Source organism: Danaus plexippus, chromosome 11 (assembly GCF_018135715.1).
Source record: "Danaus plexippus chromosome 11, MEX_DaPlex, whole genome shotgun sequence".
Lineage (NCBI taxonomy): Eukaryota > Metazoa > Arthropoda > Insecta > Lepidoptera > Nymphalidae > Danaus > Danaus plexippus.
This window is the reverse complement of record NC_083544.1, coordinates 8,133,995-8,157,503: the sequence shown is the minus strand read 5'-3', so window position 1 is coordinate 8,157,503 and position 23,509 is coordinate 8,133,995. Positions and strand designations below refer to the sequence as shown.

Sequence of the window (23,509 nt, the reverse complement as noted above, 5' to 3'; positions counted from 1 at the left end):
GAATATTAAACATTAAACCGGAAGGCGTATAATTAAGTGCAGACATAATTTCAGTGTCTCTGCTAACAGCTCTCAGGACGCATTTCCATAATCGGATACTTTACCTCACTCAGCATCCCTTTGGTATATAGTGTCAATTAAAAATATAATCTATTCCATTCAGAATAGAAGTAACTTTCCACCGTGTGTACATTTATCAAGTTAAAAGGCCCTCGTTTTGTGAACAACGCATTATGTCTAACTCTTGTTACGTAACTATTGTTGATTTACTTCGTAGAAATGAGATTTAAATGTGAAACACACTTAACTTCTTGTAAAAACACATCGAATACAATAATATTAAATGTATAAAACAGTGATTTATATATTGATATCTAGTTACTAGAATAAATATAATTCCAAACAATGTCTTCAGTAAACAATAGTCGAATAAGTTCTTATAAGGAGCAAACAGTCCAATTATATTATAAACAATCTATATGAATTCACTCACAGGTCCTGTTCAGTGGAATGCTGAGCTTATCTTAAATGGAATTACAATAAACTTCCCCGTTTCATGCTTATAGTATAATAATAAATATCTCGATTAAAACATTTCAACGGCATTGCAAAATTATTGACGAAAATTCATTACATTTGCATTTTATTACAAATCGTGTTCTTAACAAAACAGTTAAAAAATCCTAATTCAAATATCGTTATCCGCCTAGATCACGTATTTAAAACAAATATATAAAAGGAACAGCATGACCGTAGCGGGTTTGTAAAAAAGCAATAAATGCATCAAAATTAGGCATAGCGTGCTCGCAAATTGCAGTACTCCATTTTGGGAATTAAGGCCAGTGGCCATCTATTATAACGGCATCATAGACTATTGTGCAAGAATTGCGAGTGTTTTTACATCACAGTTCCCAGGAACTGATCTATTCGGAGTCTATTAGGTGTTAGAACGTTCAGGAAGCTTACCAGATTACCTCTGATGTACAACTATCGAAGTACGGTTCCTACTGGGTTGTACTCGGATCACAACCCATACTGTGATTATAAAACAGATTTGTTTGTTTACGACTAATTCTTAAATGGTTATAATGTTACAAAATATTTAATACTGTAAGGGTATCTACCTATAAAAGTTTTAATCACTATTTAAGTATTAACTTCAAATATAAGAGATATACATACTGACGAATTGAAAACATTATTTTTTTTATTTATTTGCTCTTTAAACTAACTCTGTATAGAATATCATTACATCATTATATTATGCGTTTCCCACCATTTTATACGCGAACAATAAAGTTATTCTTAGAATCTTAATAAAAGTATGGTTTTCAGGTAAGCTTCTGGAGACTTTCATCTCGTCTGTTGTTGTAAAGACCTAAAGGTCTGTTCAAAGTCAGTATATATATATCAAAACCCTGATTTTATTCAAATATATACCCGGGAAAATGATATCGTTATATGTTTAAAATATTATATTTTTCAATACATGAACGGGGTCTTTGGCGGTCATGTTTCATTTTTATTTCAACATTAATATATAATTTACGTTTAATGTAACCAGACATCACCTAGTTTCTAGACTGTAACTTTCCTCATTTTTTGTATTGGCCATACCATAAAGATGTTCGGAGAAAGTAATCGAGCTAGAAAGCCTACTAAAGCCTTATAAAATTTACTTATAAATAATAAATGAAAAATCATACAAGAGAGGTGTATAGACAATTAAAATATTAATGAATAATAAAAAATAAAATAAAAATATCTCATAAAATGATTAAAACTATTTGATAATAATCAAAATACATATATATATTTATACAAACAATTAACTTAATATTTACAAACATTTCTTAAATGAACATTGTTAAAGTTTTAAATACATTATTGTTACACTTTCCACAAAGAGTGTAACACTTACTTTTAAATAGGTATTTGTATTTATTTGTCGGCGTACAACAGTCTTCTGGAACACATCAAACTCCGAGAAAATGTGGGTAGTACTCATTCAGCGAAATGCACTGAAACGTCATTTATCAAAAACGAATTTCAATACAAAACCAAATTAAATAACACACCAGCAATACGTGCGTACGTTTCATTTGTCGTTTTATTTAAAACATCAACTTATGCTTGTATCAAGTTATGACGAATCGAGATAAAGTGTTGCAACTCAGCGTCGACGAAGGTGAACGTGATAGCACAGATTCTGCTAAAATTACCACCTACCGAGAACTACAGATAACATATACATATGCAACAGATAATACATAACTAAACACGAGCTCTGTAATAAAATCACAGCCAGTTATATTTCTGAATAGATTAATATTAACTTCAATTACCAAGGACGCCATCACTTAAGATATAGATCATGATTAACCTTTGTTAATTTCTAATAGTTTAAAGTTGTATTAAATATTATACAAGAGTGACATTCAAATAACTTGAAAATCCTTTGAACTTGACATTCGTGGCATTCACAGCCGGATGTGACGTCAGAACTGGGATTAGCAAACTGTATGGCCTACGAAGTTATTGTAACGGACCAACTGCGTATTTGTGAACACAATGCATTGATATGGCCTACGGGTGACGTGCATTGTAATATATATTTAAATTAGCTGAATAGAATTTTGAGAAGCTAAATTTTCGTTAACTTCTGCTTAGTTATATTTTACTTTAAGTTAAAGATATAGATTTGAATGAAACGCAAAAAATCATAAGTAAAAAAGGAGCGCCCATTTTTCGTTAGGTGAAATTTTTACACAAACATTTACAAACAAATTTTCTTTACTATATTGAGTACCAATGTTGTTGGAGCTAGTAAAATTATTATTTATAAACCTAAAAAAATACAAGTCAAGTAGTTGGTAAAAGTTTGTCATAGTACTGGATACAGTCAATACTAGATGAGCTAAGCAACAAGTTTATTCTGAATCGGCCTTATTGACTAATGAATATTATAATCACGACAAATCATTTAATTCCCTGGTTATCGCAATTTAATTAACATCTTACAAACATTGTAAGCCTTACTTCGCTATGTATAAAATTCTAAATAAACAATTAAGAGCGCTGACAGCATCGTATAAATTAAATGTTATCAAAGCGTTATATCTAATAAATATTTAAGTGATCGAGATAGTTTTGCATTACATATAAAATTGATAGGCATTATAAATTGTATCAAAACATTGCCCAAGTTCTACATTGGCAGCGACACAATTCCTTAACAGCGTGGGCGATTTGACACTAGCGATGTCTGTCATTCAGATACGGTGGGCATACCAGTTTTATTTCTTCAAAACGCCCCAGTTTTGTAATCTAACTATTCAAGACTCCCTCTTAATTTTCAATACTCTTGCAATTAAAATTGTATCATCATTATTATCTTCTATTATTTCAAAGATTATTTTATGTTATGTATACAATATGTGTTATATTGTAGAATTTTATATTAATAGTAAGTAATAATTAAATAGCATTATATATAATGATATGTTAAAGATCTGGCAACATCAATACGTAAACGCGCGTAATAAAAAGGACAATAAATGTCAAAATTTTGCCGTTAAGCGTCGCTTATACGTTTTATTAGCACACATAATATAAACGTTGCCAACAATATTTTATATAGTTGTAAAGTGAACCATAGGCAATAAACCTAAAGTTTGCAATAAAAAGGATTTTGTAAGTAGGTATTAAGCCTTGTGTTAAAACTAACCTCGATGTGAAGTAATTCTTGGGTGTGTGTTAATTAACCATAGAGGCGATATGTTTAGCGTGGAGTAGCTTATTTTCGTATTAAGATAGTGAACACTAATTATAATTACATTGACTTGTTCTTTAATAGCATGAGACTATATCAAAAAATGTCAGTACTAATAGCTTACAAATAAAATCGGTATAGGTATTATTATTTAATAATTTTAGTGGATATAGAAGGTATTTTTTTAAATTATATTGTTTAAAATATTTTTAACAATACATTTGTGTGGCTGTATAAGAGAGATTTATGTCGTCTATGTTAAGTAAAAGTTAATAATATTAAAAATGCGACACTTCCAAAAGAAAAGTCGAGATCAACAACGGTCATTCGATATTTGGACGCAACATATTGCATGCGTCGACATCTTTATTGAAGTGAATGTATGGACCGTGGGAAAAGAACTTACAAAATAAAGTCACGGATCCGATTGTGAAAAATAATTATTACATAAAATGTAACGAAACGCACTCAGATGCGTCTTAGTTGTTTAATGTTTGTTTTATTAAAATCATTCATGGATAGATAATTCGAGAAATGAAAACAGATGTATGTATGCAACATGTTTAGATTTTTTATAGAATGATTTAAATTTAAGCATAGTAAGTACGATTTAAAATATTTTTCTTTGTATCTCCTCGATTATTTTTCCTATAACCTCTGTATCTAGTTAATAGTCGACGCAATTCTTTGTATACAAGTCGCGGTTTAATTATAAGGCCAGTACACATTAAAGTTAATTTCTACGTATTATAAAATGTTATCTTGAGTGAAGTCCAGCCTGTAATTAGTTTCATGACATTAGACACGCGACGGAAGAGCCAAGGTCGGATAATCTGAACCGGCGGAGCGAGACCGCCCCATTGTCTTAAATAAGCACTTCTCATTGATGACCATTACGTATATATATTTGTCAAGTGCATTCTAAAACATCATATTATGTCTATATCCTATTATATATAAATAAATATACATAGTAATTAACATGAAAATTAATTTTCTATAAAATCGCGCTACGCTCTTTCGCGTAAAGCTTTGCTGTATCTAATCAAATACATAATTTCATATAAAATGTATGTATCATGTAAGTTTCGATTGCTCTTTATTCTATTTATCAAATAAAAACTACTTTGCATGTTAATTTTAACAAGAATAAACAAGGGAAAATGTTGCACATATATTTTTTGATTGTTTTATAACAGTCGGTAGTGTTTAAAGCTAAAGAATCATGTTATGGCTTCATAATACTTCCATTATAATCATTAACTCGCGATACGTTATTTTGTATTTACAATGCAGACATTAACCAGGTCTGAAGTTTAGAAGTTTATGTTTGTGACACTAATATTTCAGGTTCCGTATAGCCTTTGTAAATTCAACCTGCGACTGTAACATACGATATAACTCTTTATATGTCTCATTATAAGAACTATAATTGTTTAAGTATAAATGTATGTTACTATGTATAATGCTTCCTGTATGTGACCTCCGTACTTCTAGTCCGCTTGTCTATGGCTATCTACTCTGCATATGCTGTGTCTCTCCTCCGATATGGTTTGCGGAAACATAGCTCGTAAAATAATACCATATTAAGTTAGAAATATTTCTTACACGGCTATCGTTACAGCGTTAGCCAATTAAAAAAGTTATGTTGTAATTACAAATGAGATATTTTATATTCAACACGCGTGTCCCTTCCCTACATATAAACTTACCACTTTTTCCTTTATATTTTAAATTAAAAAAAAATGGTTAATGCAAAATTTATGTACGTTTCAACAAATATCTAAAAATTTCAATAACGATTACAACAGTAGAGCCACTTTATGTTATAGAATATAAATTAAAGCGTCTCATGGGATACTTTAATGCAACCAATTTATATCCGAATAAAACCGATGCACTGCCATTACCTGGTCTACTTTGGATGTGAGCCAAATTTAACGTTATATCACTGTGCAGTATTACCGGTATAAACTCGAGGACTTTAAGGTTAAAATGTTAATCACGAATGTCGAAACTTATGACATTATTTCATGAATATTATATAATATAAGACTAGAAATTAAATATTACTTATTTTTTCCTAAATTTGTCTTGTACAATTATATCAAAGATCTATATTCTTTTGATACTAACATCTTATATTTTACCACCATCATGTACGTTAAGAAAATGCCATCCAAAATTTATAAACACATTTATAATATGAGTACAAAATAACAATACGATAATTAAAAACGATTTCAGACATAAACAAATAGTTGTGAGGCTGGTTTCAGAGCGTAATAAAAACAAGTTAATATTGATATCGGACAACGATTGTAAAGCAAGAGATCGCATGAACAATTACAAAGGATGGTATATATGTCACTAGACACTTTATAAAAGCTGTTCCCCGTACACACGGACGAGGGGTGCAAGGTCAGGCCGCAGTGCAGGACCAGACGATGGTATCGATCGCATCAGGCTCCGCAACGCGTACACCACTCCGACAGGGTTGACACACGACTTATATTTAAATCGTTCCAGCAACAGATTAATTTTCAATAGATTATTATTAACGTTATAATATTGATAAAGCAATAATAAGCGCTTGAATCTGAGATTATATTGTTGTATAAAATGTGTGAAATTTGCAACCCTATGGTCTTTTTAAAAGAATAGTACTCATATATTTCCATATAAAAAATAAAAGTTATCAATTACATATTAATCATGCATAATTAGATCTATGAACTACGGAGAGACATCCCTCGCAGGGTTTCTTTATATCGCACGAACGCGGCGATATTGCCATACTAAAGCCCGGCGTTAGGAGCCGACTCCTCTTTAAACTACCGGTATCTGTATTGAATTTTAAACAAGCAGACAACTAAATTTTGTGCTTACGCGAAACCTCCTGTGGTTATGTCTGGACCATTTTTATGTTGAGTGGAATTTAAATGACTACCTTCTTTGATTAAAAAAAGAAATACCATATTTTCCTTGGCAATGAACTTTAAACGTGGTGCTTCCTTTTTTTCTAAAAAATGTAAAAGTTTTAAATAATATGCTAATCAGCCAGCAATAATCTATATTGTTTTTTTTTATAGCACTTGGGTATAATAAATCTTACCTTATTTTTTTACTAGGAAGAGATAAGCAAAGGCGTATGTTTATCATCTCCTCGGATTGACCTCAAAAACCCTAAATATTTAAAATTAAGGCCTAAAATAGAGCAGGGACTTCAAAGTTATTATTCCTTAAATGTTCGGTCGTGTTGAGATTAAATATGTTCTGAGTCATGCTACCTAAAATGTTGACAAATATGTGACATGACATTGCAATCCATATAAGGAACTTCTTTATGTGTAATGTGTTTTTAATTTTTGTAATAGGTGTAATAACAGTTTTAATAACTTTTATTTCACCATACAATTTAAATTTTAAAATTTCAATATCTCTCCCCAATTATACCGAGTCTTGATCGCTCTTAAAAGGCGCCGGACATTCAGACCCGATACATTACAATATGATAAAATAATATTTAAACAAACCTCAGACACTAATGTAACGGCATATGAATTATTCAAGTTATGAATATTACGCAATGTTATGACTTCTAATACAAATCGATGGACAAACGGCAATGCAAATTTTCATATGTGCGACACTGATACCATTATCGTCGGATACAGATTGATTGTTTTGTATAACTTGACACTTGATGCAAAACGATGCGCACCACACGAGTGATCCATCAATATTATACGTTTTTCATTGTTAGAAATATAATAAATTTTGATGTTATATTATAAATGAAACATATTATTTGTTCCGATATTACAATCGTATCGTATGTCGTATGTTTAGTCGTCGTATGATAAATGTCCTTTTCTTTATCCCAATGGACGCCGCTTATGGGGGTGTGCAGCGTAAATGAAAAATGGGTGTTTTGCTGTCAAGGTCGATACGGGGATTTTATCCTGTTACGGTAGATAGAGTGGATACTTATACTATTTATTTACTTGTGTATTTATATACAAATTGACTTGGCAATCTATAATTTAAATAGACAAATAAGCAGGTGCGAAAGTTTGCGATATGAAGCGTCGACTGCAAGCTTACTAAAAGATATTATTTCCCATTTCATAGGAGTTTAACAATGACCAGTGACCACTTTCATCTGTTATTATTTGGCACAACTCTTCGGCAAAAGAGCGGTAAGGTGTTGCTACTACAGCTGCTTTTTGGTTGACGTGTGAGATTGATGGAATCCCGAAATCCCTTTTCTTATCCCGAATAATAGTTCTTCAACTTTCTAAATTCCTGTTAAGTCTGAGACGTTAGCTAAACTTCTCTGAAGGACTACTTTCTATGGCTCTCCGTGTCATAAACGCCATAGTACAACGTCTACAAATATTCCTGCGTGATAATTCTGTACTAAGTAATTCTTACAAAAATATATATCAGTACACTAAAATGAGGATAAACCATCGTTTAAGACTCGCTAACCAAGGACTTGTTTAAGTGACAAACAAAACGTCTTTAAATTTACGATTTGTGCGTTGTCACGTGTCAAATTTACATCCGCCATTTTACTTTTAAGTGTCAAAGTCAAGTTTTAAAATATAAAAGGGCACTTAAACATAATTAGGTGTCGTAATTGTGCGAATTATTTTACCTGCAAAACTATTATTAACAATATGGTCTGTAATATAAAATATTAGGATAGATATTTTGTTACGGAGCGAGCATATTGCATTATAATATTGCATATCCATTTATTGGGTAACAACGGACATAACCATTAATTGGTTGTACACCATACCATGAGGTCCGAGGTTCGATTCTAGGGTCAGACAAAACATGTTTGACTTTACCAAACATGGTTATGGTTGAAAGAAGGGACGTGAATATGCCAATTACCATCTATTGTTCATGTCAATGAGGAATTAACTTTCTATGGGTTTAGCGTTTGAGGCGTTTTATGAAACTGACCACCTTCGTTAAGCCATTGCGATCATATAAACAAATAATTTCCGTGCAATAATATTGCCTTGGCTTTCGAATTTATAACTAATAATGATAACGTTTAGGACTAGATCTTTGTGTGTTAGTTAAATAATCACACAAAAATTTTTCTTGTTTGAAAATCAAAAAAACCCATACAAACTCTTCGCAGTCGCGGTAAGAAGCTAGTGTATCAACTCCAAGGTGAAATTTTTCATTTGTAAGTAAACTTATTCTAACAAGAACACAACCTATGTGTGTTCAAGGCCAGTGTCCAACCGTGACGATAGTGTTGTCAATTGGTACGCACCTCACAGCCTTGGACACCCTTAAACAAACATAATATACGCCACCAAATAACCATGCAGCCTTCAGCCATAATTATACTGTTTATCACAGCTAAATGATATGATTGAATGTAGTATATGCTAATGTAATTTATAAATTATCAGTGTTGCCACGTTTGAAATGATCCGACGCTGAATGGAAAAAGGTTTTATTTACAACAGCAGAAAGATTACATTTTTGTTTGTTCTGGTTAAGTATTTTTTACAATTTCATGAATTTTAATTTTATTTAAACGCATACGAATATATTATAAATAATCAAAGTCAATTTAAAGTATTATAATGTGTGTACAACATATTTGCAGAATCACAGTGTTTACTTAAAATAAATCTTAGTAATGTCACAAATCGGTGCTAAAAAGTATACCTCATTCTACATACTTTACTTAGGAATTCCTCATTTTAGACCTTATTAGTATAGACATAAAAGCGAATAGCAACTAATTTTATTTCCGTATACTTCAAGGTGTAAAGCAATGTCATAAGTTGACGTAACTCAAAACGGTTTAAAAACTTTATAGTTGTTGAATCTGTCTAAATACGGCAGCTCGTAACCTTTGCGGTTGGTTTTGGATGACAAGGTCAACCTAAAACTAATGAAACGGCAAAATTTGTTTATCCGGGACATTATGGCCTTAATCTTAAAATATACTATAAGAGGAGAATATAAATAAATGTACGTAGTAAGTTTCTAATTATACAAACTATTCACTTTCGTTAAATTTATTAAACAAATCAGTTATCTTAACACGAAAATAAAATTAAGACAAACTTCCTGCAAATAATATATTAAAATAAAAATTCATTTTAAACATATTACTATACAAATATTTCTCTGATAATGATAAAACATAAGATGTGACTTACTAACTATAAAATGAATGTAACTTCTATGAAGCTCACGATGTAATGATAGTGGGGAAAAATAAAATAAAGACCTGTACACATTCACTTCACTCGCTTAAAAAGTTATGAGAATAGAAAACTTTAATTGAACTAAGCAACTGATAATGAGCGGAATTATCATTCTTAAATTTGCTTCGTTATATTTATAGTAGATAAATTACGTGGTCATATAATTGGTTGATGAAATTATATTTTAAGCTTTGATAAGTTTTACAAGTAATGCCATAAAGCAGTCTCGGATTTCCGTTAACCGTTAATATCTTGTTCGCGATATTCGTAACCGATATAGAAAGCCCTTGAATTAACTAATTAATATGAATATTCCTAGATAACAGATTAAAACTCATAGCTGGGAGCACTATACTAATAAGATAGGCAGATTTGAGTGATACTACGGTGAAAGTAAGAGGACAGTACATCAACAATGCCTAGAGCGTAGTTGAGATGAGGACGGCTTAAGACACAAGTGTGAGCGTTCAAAATTCAATATCTTTTTTGAATTTAAGAAAAACATGTTAAATAATTTCAAAGTAAATTTATTTCCGTTAAACTAAAACATATTTCCAATGACAAAAAAAAAGAAAATGATAGTCTCAAACTATCAACTAAACAACGAGCGTGTAAATCTTGAAATATCGAAAAATTATTAATCTTCTAACATAAATAGCAATATTTATTTAGATTTCAAAAGTAATTTACTCTTACTTAATTTGTATGAGATCTTCAGTTACTTAATTACTAAACTTTTGCATAATTATCAAAAGTATACTCAAGGAACGAGGCCAACAAAACTTTAAATGCTTCAAAGTATAAATCTTAATTCAGGTCTACATACTGTTAACTGTTAAAGGTGTCAAGAAAAGCAATTATGTTTTTAATTGCCAACTAAAATGAACACTCAATTAAGACAGTGACATTTCGGCTTACGTTAAATTGTATCCATCAATAATTATCAAATCGTGCATCAAGTGTCTGTCACATAAATTATTATTTTTTTTATAATATGGTCTTCATCCATGCAAAGACGTGCACAGTATATTCTGCCAGTGTCATGTAGGATGGAGGAGACACGATCATATAAATTAATAATAGTGAAAATTTTAAACTGATATTGTCAAATATGTACGGAAACGTATTCGTATACATTATTGGCTGGAATATATTCCTAAAACTATAAACAAAAAATCAAACACATATATTGCTCCTTACGATACTATAAGTCCTTATTTTCTTTTTTTCTTAGATAAAAAACCAAAGTCAAACAGCTTGAAATAGGTTTTAAAATATTTTTTTTAACGAAATAACAAAACGTCGTCTCTTGTAAGTGACGCCAGACGCTATATTAGCATTTCCTTTATACTTTGCATGTCGCAGAAAGCCGCGAAGCCCTTCTCGTTAGACACTGTGTTCGCTATGCATTTCGTTTTTACACATGACAGTTTGGACAGAGCTTTATTACGGCGCAGCTTAGCCTTTAGCTGTTTGAGCTTTGAGTACTTCGTATCGTAAGCTTTGAATGTTATTTATCCAGGAACATTGCATGTTCTTTTCTTTTGTGTTTTAATTAGAGTTCACCGATAATAAACAGACCTACTTTAAGAATTTTCGTTATCATTTAAACTTCTTTGATTTCAATATCTGTAAATATTAATTTTTAAGTCATCCCATTGAAGTCCATATATCGTAAAAACATTAAATTATTGTCTATGGTTATGACCAAGATATATTTATCAACGATCTTGCAACGCAAATCGCTGTAGAAGTAATTTGCTTACGAGTTTTCCTTATTTATATATACTAGTTACTACCCGCTACTTCGCATAATTACAACAGCATTTTATTTCTACTATTCTGAATCAAACAGACCGACAGATATATAGAAAATTATTTGGTATTATTATAAATGCCATGAAGTATATATGTATATTATTTTTATCTACATTTAACGTAATAAACGTTGCTATAAGTATTACTTTTTATATAGTTTTTATATTATAAGAGGCTGATGTGTGCGATAGCTTCGTTTTGCTTTATTACTATAATGATCATTTCCATATTAACGCTACAAACACTTCGCAGAAGGATTCTTTAATTTCTAAATTACAGTCATCATAGTTGAAAGAACCCCCATATAATGGGATATGTTTACACGGCTATACTTATATTGATATATGATTAAATTTATATGAATACACATTCCAGTTGAAAGTATTTCAAGTCAATATTTATTCTACTTCACTTACAAGTCACGAAACGTGAATTACGAATGTCTAATACATTGATATCAAATATACACAGAGATTATATTATAGCCATAATACTTAATTTTGATATGTTTTGTCCGATTTATGAACAAAGGTTTGCTGGGATGTAAATTTTTGTTTCCAATCACACTCTGTTGTAAAGTTCGCTTGTAGTCATCATTCATCACTCATCTCTAACGCAAATGAAAGTTTCACGCCGATTGTAAGAACGTTTAACGGTTATTGCAACTTTGTACACTTTGTTGTGATGAAACAAATAATTCGAAACGAAAAAAGCTGTTAATTTTAAAAGAAATTATAAAAACCAACTAAAAGAAATCTAAAACTTATATGTAACATAGCATTCAATAGAACTTTCCGTTGGCTGAATGCAAAGAATCCTTGTATTTTTTTGCATTAAAAGATTAAAAGCTGCAAAAGTAGAAAACGCGTGTCTTGACTCTTGACAGCTGTCAGTTAGTACGTGGATCAAGAAGACCCTCAGAGGGTTTAACCACAAATGTATTCTATCTGTTAAAAGTATCTATGTGTGCATCTTTGCATGTATGTGTTTAGGCAAAGAATAAGAAGCTTAATGCTAACACGACTTACTACTCAATATATAATTTAACTTCGCGTTCACTTTAACGTTAATCCAATGAAGTCTTAAGTGGACCGAGCAATGAACATGCTTGTATTAATAAATATGATTATATATAATTAGCGAGTACACGATTTTATAGGTGGTTTATATAATGTGAATTATAACATAGCCTTAGATGGAATAGAATAGAATAGAATAGAAAATCATATCAGAAATAACATATTAAATCCAAACTAAATTACGAACGAAGGTAGGTAACACTTAAGTTTATAAACGTCCGTTATTCAAATGAATTGCGTATAACAACCATTAGTAATATTAATCTTAGCTACCGAATGAAAGTAAATCTCTCTCCATAAACAGATAAGTCCGGGCCATTACTGCTAAACAAGAAAATAAATGAAGCGAGCCAGGACCACACTACGGTTTAACGAAAATTAACAGTTACGTCTTATTAAATATTGTTATCGAAGCATAGCATGCGATTATCGTCAATAATACCATACTATAAGAATAATTATCGCCTGATCGTGGAGTCATACAAGGTTACACTTAGACGATAGGCTTATATTCAATTATCAATACCAACAAATCGGTTATTACATCGGTTCAGTTTATGCGTGTAGCTTTAAACTGTTATTGATAGATCGATGAATTATTATCTGACAGTTCGATAACCATTGCGTCATTAGTAAACAATGATTATGAACACAGCAGCAGTTGAACCGCTATGTATCATGTTAATTTCAGTTTTCCAGGCGAAAGCTGTTTCCATTGTAAGGTCGCTGTATATTTGTTGATCGTAAAAAATATGTTTTGGTAACTGTTTTGGTTATTTGTATTCGATTTAATGTAATACAACTTGGTTACAATTAATGACAATATATATATATATAATACAAATTTCTGATGAGCCTTAACCTTTCTCAATTTAAAAGTCGCATGTCTTTACATTTTATAACAAACGAACTAAAACAATCATCAAAAATAATCCATTATATTTCGAAAAAAGAGAACTGGTAATTTATAATAACTTATTTATATTTACTTTTTAGTCAACTTTCTTTATAAAATGCAAAAAAAGTCTAATTCAAAACCATTAGTTTGCAAAACACACACACAAACACACAAACACACACATACACACAACACTTTTTCCATGCAATTAAATGTTAATTAATATAAAATATATAAAAACACTATCTTAATGTATAATGTATAGATTCTTAACGACCTTGATATTGAAAACGACTTAGTGAGAAATGAAAGTAAAATATTTGTTTTCTCTTTTGTGTTACGAAATTAACTAATAGTTAATATAGACCACAGTTACACGTTTATCAAATATTACATTATGCAATATATACGTAAATATAGCAGAGAATATGTATAATACATATATACTTATATCTTATACATAATTCGTTATATAAATTTTATACAACATTTAAACAAAGATTAATTAAATGACAAACATTAAGAAACAATTAATACGTAAAATATTAATTACGAAAGGAGTGGTTAAATATAAAGCAACTATGTATTTCAAAGTTTTATATAGCATTACAACAAAATAGCCTTTAATGCAATAGCAATACGAGCTATCTATAAAAATGTATTTTTTGTATCGACCGCTAATTACAAACATCAAAGCAAGTGAAAACAATAGTATTGTTAGATTACGGACGACCTTGCTCACGTCTTAATATTAGGTCGACATGACTTAATCCGATTTGTAATTAAGTTTCTCAATTGACTCGACGCTTAACGTTAATTTATTCAATTTCACGTGACGCAGACGTAATAACGTAATATTTAGATGCAACTGTTAGGAAAAATATTATCTATTTAAAATATTAATGGCATCGTTCGATCCAATAATAAAACAATCTTGACACTATCTCGAACATTATCTGGATATATTGATAAGAACATATTATAAGTAGCAATAACACCTAGAAGTACCAACATTTGTATACATCTCAACAATAATATCACTCCTAACCGTGACCCCTTTCTCATGAAAGCCGGACAGGAAAGTGTTAATAAAGTTACCGACTCGAAATAATAAAATTGTTCCGACACTGGTAACGAAACAATGGAGGTGCATTCACAATTATCGGCTCTACGGCATAATTAAAAGAAAATTAAGGCCATAAACGCATTTTACCCTGAACCAAATTGCAAGAGCTTATCGATTTTTCGTCTGAAAGGCCGAGTGATTGTCGTCGCTAATGATGGATAGTCTATTGACCTTGAGGGTATCCAAAATATAATGTAATTAATTTAAAAAAACAAGCTCCGCCATGACTAATTCGGACGCCGTGAAGACATTGTACAAGTCGATGTGACATAAATATAAGGAACGAAAAGTTCGGCTGTGTGTACATAGCACATAAAACATTTAAAAACAATTTAAAACGGTCTTAAAATTTGAGATCTTCTATTATTATAATAACAGAGTAACAAAGTTAACACTTTCACCGATTAAATAGAAATTCGCCAAACGTTCTTACAATACCAAGAATTCAATTACACTGTAAAGACCTTCGTAATACGGATCTAATACACCGTGACAATTCCGTGTTATGTTTATATAAAGTCGCTATAAAACTCACGATTATCACTGATAACAGAGAAAGACATGGAAAATAATTCATGATTTTAAGTCGACACACTGAACACACGGCTACATTATATTTAAATTCACACTCGTCTCAACAGCTATGGAATATTCGTGAGGGAACTCAAAGTAATTCAATAAACGCAAACTATCGATACGAGTACTCCTGCGGCGTTACCTACATTAACATACAACCTCTGCGATGAGCGATAGTAAGCCTCGGGTGATACTTCGTATTTATATTAACAACTGACTTAAACTGTATTTATGTGTGTCCAGGATAGGCGCTGGCATTGTATTTTAATTATATTTATTGCAGAGTATTTTGTATTATTTTATTGAAACAAGAAAGACTCGTCGCCGAAAAATCTCCCAGGCATTCTTTCACTTGTAGAAAAAACGCGTAATAAAGACATGTTAAAGCATTATATAAATTATATCAACATACTTAAGTACATATTTATGTTAGTAATGTAAGGAATTTATATGAAAAATAACTAAAAAATACCATAAGCTTTGGCACTATGTTTATAAAGGGAACGTTATATGCAAATATTACGATATAATTTGGAAAATCAAAAACTATCGGGATAAGTTCTGTGTGGTAAATTCCATCAAAGTAATACAAATTCTAGGATACAATTACATAGTCATTCTAATCAACATTTCCTTATTATATAAATAATAAGAAAAGGAACGGAATTGTCAAAGGCTCTTAAGTAGTTTGTTTTGAGAAACTTCATTAAAATTTACATGTTCCTTTTAAATTAATGAAAAACGGTACAGAAGAGAAAGAATATGCAGATTCTGGTGAAAACGAATGAGTGTTCACGTTGAACACTCGGGGCTTTAAAGTTTTTTGATTTGTTGGATTGTTTTTGTATAAATGAAGGCAGTTACCTTCAGTGGCAGAAGTGACAAAAAGGAAAAGATTTGCCTTCACTCTCTAGCATAAATTAGATAATTAGTCGAAGAAATCGACTCATGGCTGTACAGTTTTCCTGCTGACCTTATTCAAATAATTAAATCTAAACCAAAATTAGTCTACTAGCTTAGAGCTATGATTGAAAATATTTTATCTGTTCGATATGACACTACAATACAACAATAATGTTTACAGAATTGACCAATGAAATGAGCTCTTACTCTCCATGAACCAATGAACATTGCAAAACAGTATTGTATAGTATCTTAAATACCAATACGGTTCAGGTGCTCGCCTGTACACAGATAACAATGTATTCCGGCCAATTAAAAAGCATATGTCAAAAGAACTAATAAAGGTTTTAAAACGTAAAAGTCAATATTCTCAAATGTGTTTAATTTGAACCGTCACAATTTGTACAGAAGTTTTTTTGTTGACTTTCCCTTATCATCGGTAATTTTAACTAAGTTTTTAAATATACCTAGGTACTTTCCACAAGTCGCATATATTCGTAATGGTATAAGGAGAAAGGACATCTTAGTTTGGTGTTCATAGTATATACATAGTATATATATATCATAATCATAAAAATAAAAAGTAATTTATAAGGAAGGACACTTAACGACGATCGCAAACTTTTCAGACGGCATTTATAATGTCCAGACATTAGCTTGTTTTTTTTAATAAAAATCTGAAAATCGATTGAAAATAACAATCGAGAAAAAAGTCGGAGTTGAAATTTTTGAAATGTAATCAAAAGTTTTAGATTAACACTAGATCTGATATTGCTATGCTATCAATAGTTGATTGATCTCCTAGTTTTACAATATCGTAGCAGATACTTTTAAACATTTATTTTTTAAAACTTAATGTATAGATAATCTGAAATGTAAAACTACTAAATTTTCTTTTAAGATAATTATAATAAATGCATCTAGTGTAAGTATTCGACATTTTTGCATATCTTTCCTGTCAATGAATGTAAATAACTTCCTTTTTAAGTCATCAAAAAACAAAAACTAAATATATTTTTTTATATTTAAACAACAAACAGTTTCTAAATTTCTTTTATAGCAAAAGATTATTAAAAAAAAGTAATATATTGCATAAATACATACTAATAGAATAATGATTAAGGCGAACAAATTAATTGCATATATTTTTCGTAAAAATGTTTATCAGTGGACCTTTCTAGCATCTTCTACAAGCGGATATGATGTGAACATATGCACTTAAAGAACATAAAAAAGCGGTACACACTTTTGAAAAACAACCATGAAAATTGTGCGTAAAAACATCATAAAAACAATTCCCGAAACGCTCTATGACTGACAAGCTTTTTGTACTAAACAGTCATGTGAACATTTAACAAAAAGGAACTATGTATAGTCACCATGAAATCTGTGCTAGTTACATATTAAGACACGACTCTAAAACGCCAAATGCTAAAATAACACTCGTGCCTTTTTTAAACATTTACATAGTTACTTTAAAAAATAAAAGATCGTAAAGCTTTTTCCATATAAATATTCCTAAAATTAAATTTATTAAAATGTTTACTTGCATCAAAATAGATGCCAAAAAGTATGTAAATACATGTGAGTAAATATTAATACACTTCAGTAACAGCACTTGTCATTTAGCGACCGTTCGGCAGTTTCTCAATAAACACAAGGTCGGCCATGTTTGATATGAACGTCGTGCTTTTATGTTTCATCACACGCATCAGTTTAATTAAAAATATATACATGCTATTAATATACAATTAATTTTTAATGTACAGAAGTGATTAAAACTAACCTCTTTGGATGTAGATAGTGGAATAAAGTTAGTTTTATAATTTTTCATATTTCATTTTTTTTTTTACTCTGTTGCGTTAACGCTTGTTCTAATCATTGTCGTTATAACGTGTGATGTCAACGCCCTCTTACTTTAGCGCAGCTTTAATAATCGCATTTACTTATCTATGACATTAATCTGAATCTAAAGCTTTTGGAACTTTATTCACATAATTTTATTACTTTAATCATCATAAACAGTGTTTTAAACAAATATTACTAAAAAATATAAATGGAAAACTGTAATTTTTCGATACAATTCTGACAATATTATGTAATGGCGCAATATTGTCACGCGTTGGTGATAAATATTGATTTTGTAAATCGATTGCAAATGTCAATTTTGTCAGTGTAATGATTAAAATCCTGTGTAGTTGATGTTGGTGAATTTTAAATCATTTAAAGCCTTCCAAGAACAGTTTCACTTGACTTAATTTGCAAGTGAGATAAAAAAATCTCCAAAATATTTAAAAAGTGATAAACTTTATAGTAATTAAGCGGATATTGATCTCGTGATACTCAGTATTGCATCAAAGACTGCTCTAGATCAAACATTTAAGACATACAACTCTAATAAAATACCAGCCGAAATCAGGTTAACATTTAAAAGGCAGTATTTCGAAGTGCATTTAACAGTACCTAATTGAAAAGGTCATGAACAAGAACAATGAGCCTTACATCGTTACTAACATCATGAAATAAGTGAATACGGTATAAAAAATCGTTTAACATTATAAGCGGAATGTAGAAATTGCAAAGAATATAAAAATATTAAAAATAATATAATGTTTTCTTTATATTAATAATAAAAAAAAGCTCATCTTATATAAATAATATTTGTTGAGACTTAGAGTATGACAAGTTTTGTAACTGCTAACTTAGTAGGAAAAACGTAAACGATAAAATAACTTTTTTTTAAACATAAAAAAAAAATATGTATTAAGAACAATCACAAATTTTATTGTATTACGATTTATATTCAATACTGAGTTATTGTTTAATTAAGTATATTTTGGCACGTAATTCAATGAACCGCTCGGTGAGAACGCACCGATGATTTGGTTTTTTTTTTCTATCAATGTCAGAAATGTATAAAATGTAGACAGCCGTACATTTTATAACTGTTTTGCAAATTATAATTTTCGAACGTAACGCTCGCCAGTGAGAACGTTTTAAATTCAAGTGTATATAATATTAAATAGGAATTTGACTCTTTTCTATTATAGCTTAATTATTCAAAGAAATTTAATGTTAGTGTATTTAAATCGATAACCGTAATTAAGAAATGCTACACATAATTTTAATCACCTAATATTAAATAAATGATTAAAAAATGATTCCACAAATTGGCTTAAAGAGTTCGGCGAAGTTTTTTTTTCGACTTAAAAGTTATGAAATGAAATCTCAAATCTGTTATTAAACACGACAGAGCGAGGCCGTCAGTAGAAAAACTAACCGAGGTCCGAACGACGAAAAGTTCACGACGAATAATCTTTATACAAAAAACACATATTTATAAGTAATTTACAATAAGAGGTGTATTATTCTTCTAACCGTTCCATTGTCGTTTTACTGAAGGTCTCCGTCACATCTGTTTTAAATTGATTCGCAATGGACACATGGTACTTTCGATTGACGATATCGAGGCCATCCGCATTTCCTAAATATGTAAATTGCAAGTAGATTTGTCTTACATTTCATTTGTGTTCGAAGAATACTGTTAGATTTAAATAAATACGGACGAATGAAACTATGCAAATGGAATATTCACAGTTGAGACGTATCGCTCGACTTTATATAATAATTTGCGATAAGATAACTTAGGTACCTACTTAAATAAAAATTTTATATTATAAAAAGTTTTTTAGAAAATTAAAATTTACTTATCATAATTTTTATTTTATTTTTATAATAATTACCATATGAATTAATTTTTGAATAATTTGCAAGTAAGTAGTATCTACTGCTTTACCGAGTTAAGGAATTGGTTAATATACATAAATTGCAATAGTTTAATTTATTTAACTCTGCTCTGATTAAAAGGATTTTATAACAAGCCGAGGTCAAGTTAGCTTTTGGAAATTTATTATTAATTTAATGAAATAAAAAAATAATATATGTATTCAAAGAAGCCCATCGAAAAACATTTGTTGATGGCGTATATTGATAACAGTTATCATACTGTTATAGTTATTTTTTTCTATTTATACTTACTATAAAGTTTAACAGCACTATTATGATTAGCCGACCTTAAGAGGCAGAGAGCAGCCCTCCTATGACCTGTATATATAATGGCAATGAGAATATCCAGTCACTCACACTGAACACAGCACTGAAAATCAAGTTATCACTTCACCAATGTCCTGCCACTGTCCGGAGACTAAACTCGTTCTTGGGGTACCGAATTCCGGTTTAAGGAAAGGTCACTCTCATCGGTTGCCGGATGAAGGAGACAGTTCCACTTCAACAGTCTTCGGGTTGAAAGGAAAGTCTTAAGAAAGTTTCGTATGTTAAACTTTTTTCGCGATCTGTGGACCGTGGTCGCGACGTCGTACGACACGTGCGTCTCGAGCGGCGGCTCGGTGCGGACTGACGCGGTCCCGGTCTTAACGAGTGTGCAGTGGAAGCCTTCTCAACGTCACACATACTTCTGTGTGAGTGACGAACTTGCAGATTCCACTACTGCAGCGCGGTCAGCGGCATCGTGTTAAAGGAAACTCGTTTTACATTGCTGCTCCTATTGATTTAACTTAAACGAACGCCATAGTTGGTATTCCATGGATGTAAAATACTCCCCAGTGGGCATGTTTACGCTGAGCGAGACGGATATTGGCACTAAGCATCAGGTTCTGGCTTTGCTCATTTATTGTTGTGGACCATGTATGCAGTCGGGTGCATAGTTTTATGAAATCGGTTTTTTGTTCGCACCGTCTGGCAACTCCCTAAGGTATGCTCGAAGCTGCTTTATGGGGCCGCTGAACCTAAATAGTTATTTCACCATGAACTCACTATTCAAACATTTTGTCCTCTCAGGTACCTTCTCAAACGAGTGTTATGACGTGACCTCATTAAAATAAACATAAATCATAAATTAATTCAATAAATTTTTCCTCTCGCTAGGGATTTCCAAGATCTTTCCATTAACTTATAAATAAACTTACTAATACAGAATACTGAACATTAATTCTAAGAAAGACCTCAGGAGTAATGATCCTATAACATATAATCATAAATTATATAAAAACCAAAACAAAAATACAAAGAAAGGATATTTATCAATCGAATCTCAGTTCTAAGAGAGCTGATAATGTTATGTACAAGAAATATTATCAGAAACCTTTATAAAATTATCAAATACTTATCAATAGGATAGCAAGCAAGTAATAAGGGCGATAGCGGCTAGCTGTGACGAAATGTTCCAGTATTCGCACGGTCCCTTCTCCGGAGACTGCACGTTTAACATTTAACTACTGATAACCCTGATTAAGATACTACCAGAGTAACTCGATTACATTTAAAAGATCGAATTACGCTTTCAAATCACATGTAACAAGCGATTTCATCATCAATTATCAAATATTCCATAAAACATAATGATAACAATAAAATAATAATTAAACTTTAAATCATAAATATCGTACATATATTACATTATAAATAAAAAGGTAATGTGTATTACAATCGAGAAACTATAGTAATAACAAATCGATGCATGTAAATAACAAAATGGCGACATAAATAATAACATTAAATGTCCGCTATACAAAATGTTTATCACGCGGATAGTGAGATAGGCATACATTTATAAAGCCTTTTGAGACAATAACAGAAAAGCTGCAACGCCTTAATAGAGAGTGAACTCTGATCACAGGAATATGTTACAGAGATACAGCCCAGCTCTAAATGTTAAATAATGTTATTTAATATTCGACACAATTGAGTTAGTTAACTTAGCGTATATACAGAAATACATTATAATATTAGTTTACTAGGTAATTACAAAAAAATATTCTGACTTCAGATCATAATAAACGAAAATATTTTAAGTGTACTTTTAAAATAAAATAGTTTACAAATAGTCTAAGACGAAATACAAAATATTATTTATTACTGGACTTAAATCGTGTATTTGTATTATATGTACAATTTATCGTGCATATTATAAAAACTACGTCGCTGTTAGTCAAATCTATTTGATTGCGTCAATCTATACATCCAGCAATGATATATTAATTACGATTATAGAAACGAAATAAATTATATCAATATTAAAAATTTCCATCACATCAAAATCACAGTCACATTTTGATGTATTGAAAGCTGCAAAAGCAAAACTTACGACGAATAATAACATAATAGATGTAAAAGAATTTATGACAATTAATTTAAATTTAATGTCAGAATGATGACTGACTTTGGTCTTAATTATCAAACACAGATAATCAATAATGTAAATACGTGAAAAGGCAGCCCTGAAAGTAGACAAAATCATCGATATACGAGTACTTCACAATAACAGCGACCTCGTTTGAGATTATAGTAATCAATCATCGGCTCCTTTATTTTTTTTAAATATTATTACAATAATTTAATATTAAACATCAAAAGTAAACCGTCGAAGGTAATGTGCCGTGCGGACAATACTAATGAATTAATTTTAAAAACGTGTGATGTGAGATTAATACCGATCATTGCGTAATATTAAATCATTACAAATTATGAAAGTAAACTTAACATGGAAGCGACAATGCTAAATTTATTAACATCCGACTAAACACATCTTCTAAGTAATTTTAACAAACAATTCTCCGCTAATTAACTTACGACACACGGTTGCGAAGAACGCACAGCATGTCGAAATACTTGTCCACCACCAAGTATTACAAAACAATAGTCTCTCAGTTCCCAAACGGTTCATTGTTGAAAGCTCTGCTATCGTGACCATCGGACGACACAACGGATAAAGTGACAAATCTTCTATAATAAAAGCAATCGTGTGTAGTCATTAAAAATTTTGTCGATTGCAGTTTAACTATTATATTTAATGTTCAAGAGATTCCGAAAGCTAATATTTCTGTCACTACACTAGAATAGTAAGAAACAACAGTGTTTTCAATATAAAACAAATTAAATGAATAGATTCCGTAATATTATAGCTGATTGTCCGTGTCGTTGAAAACAAAATAACAAAAACCCCATTATAATTTCCTCCGCGATATTCACACACCTCTCAAGCGATCCGAGCAACATATGATGTCC

At 30.7% G+C, this 23,509-nt stretch overlaps 1 protein-coding gene across 2 annotated transcripts in view; it reads right to left on the bottom strand.

The window, feature by feature from the left end:
* The window catches only part of LOC116765578 (M-phase inducer phosphatase), an 84,989-nt gene extending 64,141 nt beyond the window's left edge, over window positions 1–20,848 (bottom strand). The window contains exon 1 of one of the 2 annotated variants that reach the window (XM_032655093.2): window positions 20,465–20,848. The gene's annotated coding sequence lies outside the window, so the exon portion shown is untranslated. The remainder of the gene's footprint in view (window positions 1–20,464) is intronic. The other variant, XM_032655094.2, reaches the window with a different exon arrangement.
* Between the last annotated feature and the right edge of the window lie 2,661 nt (window positions 20,849–23,509).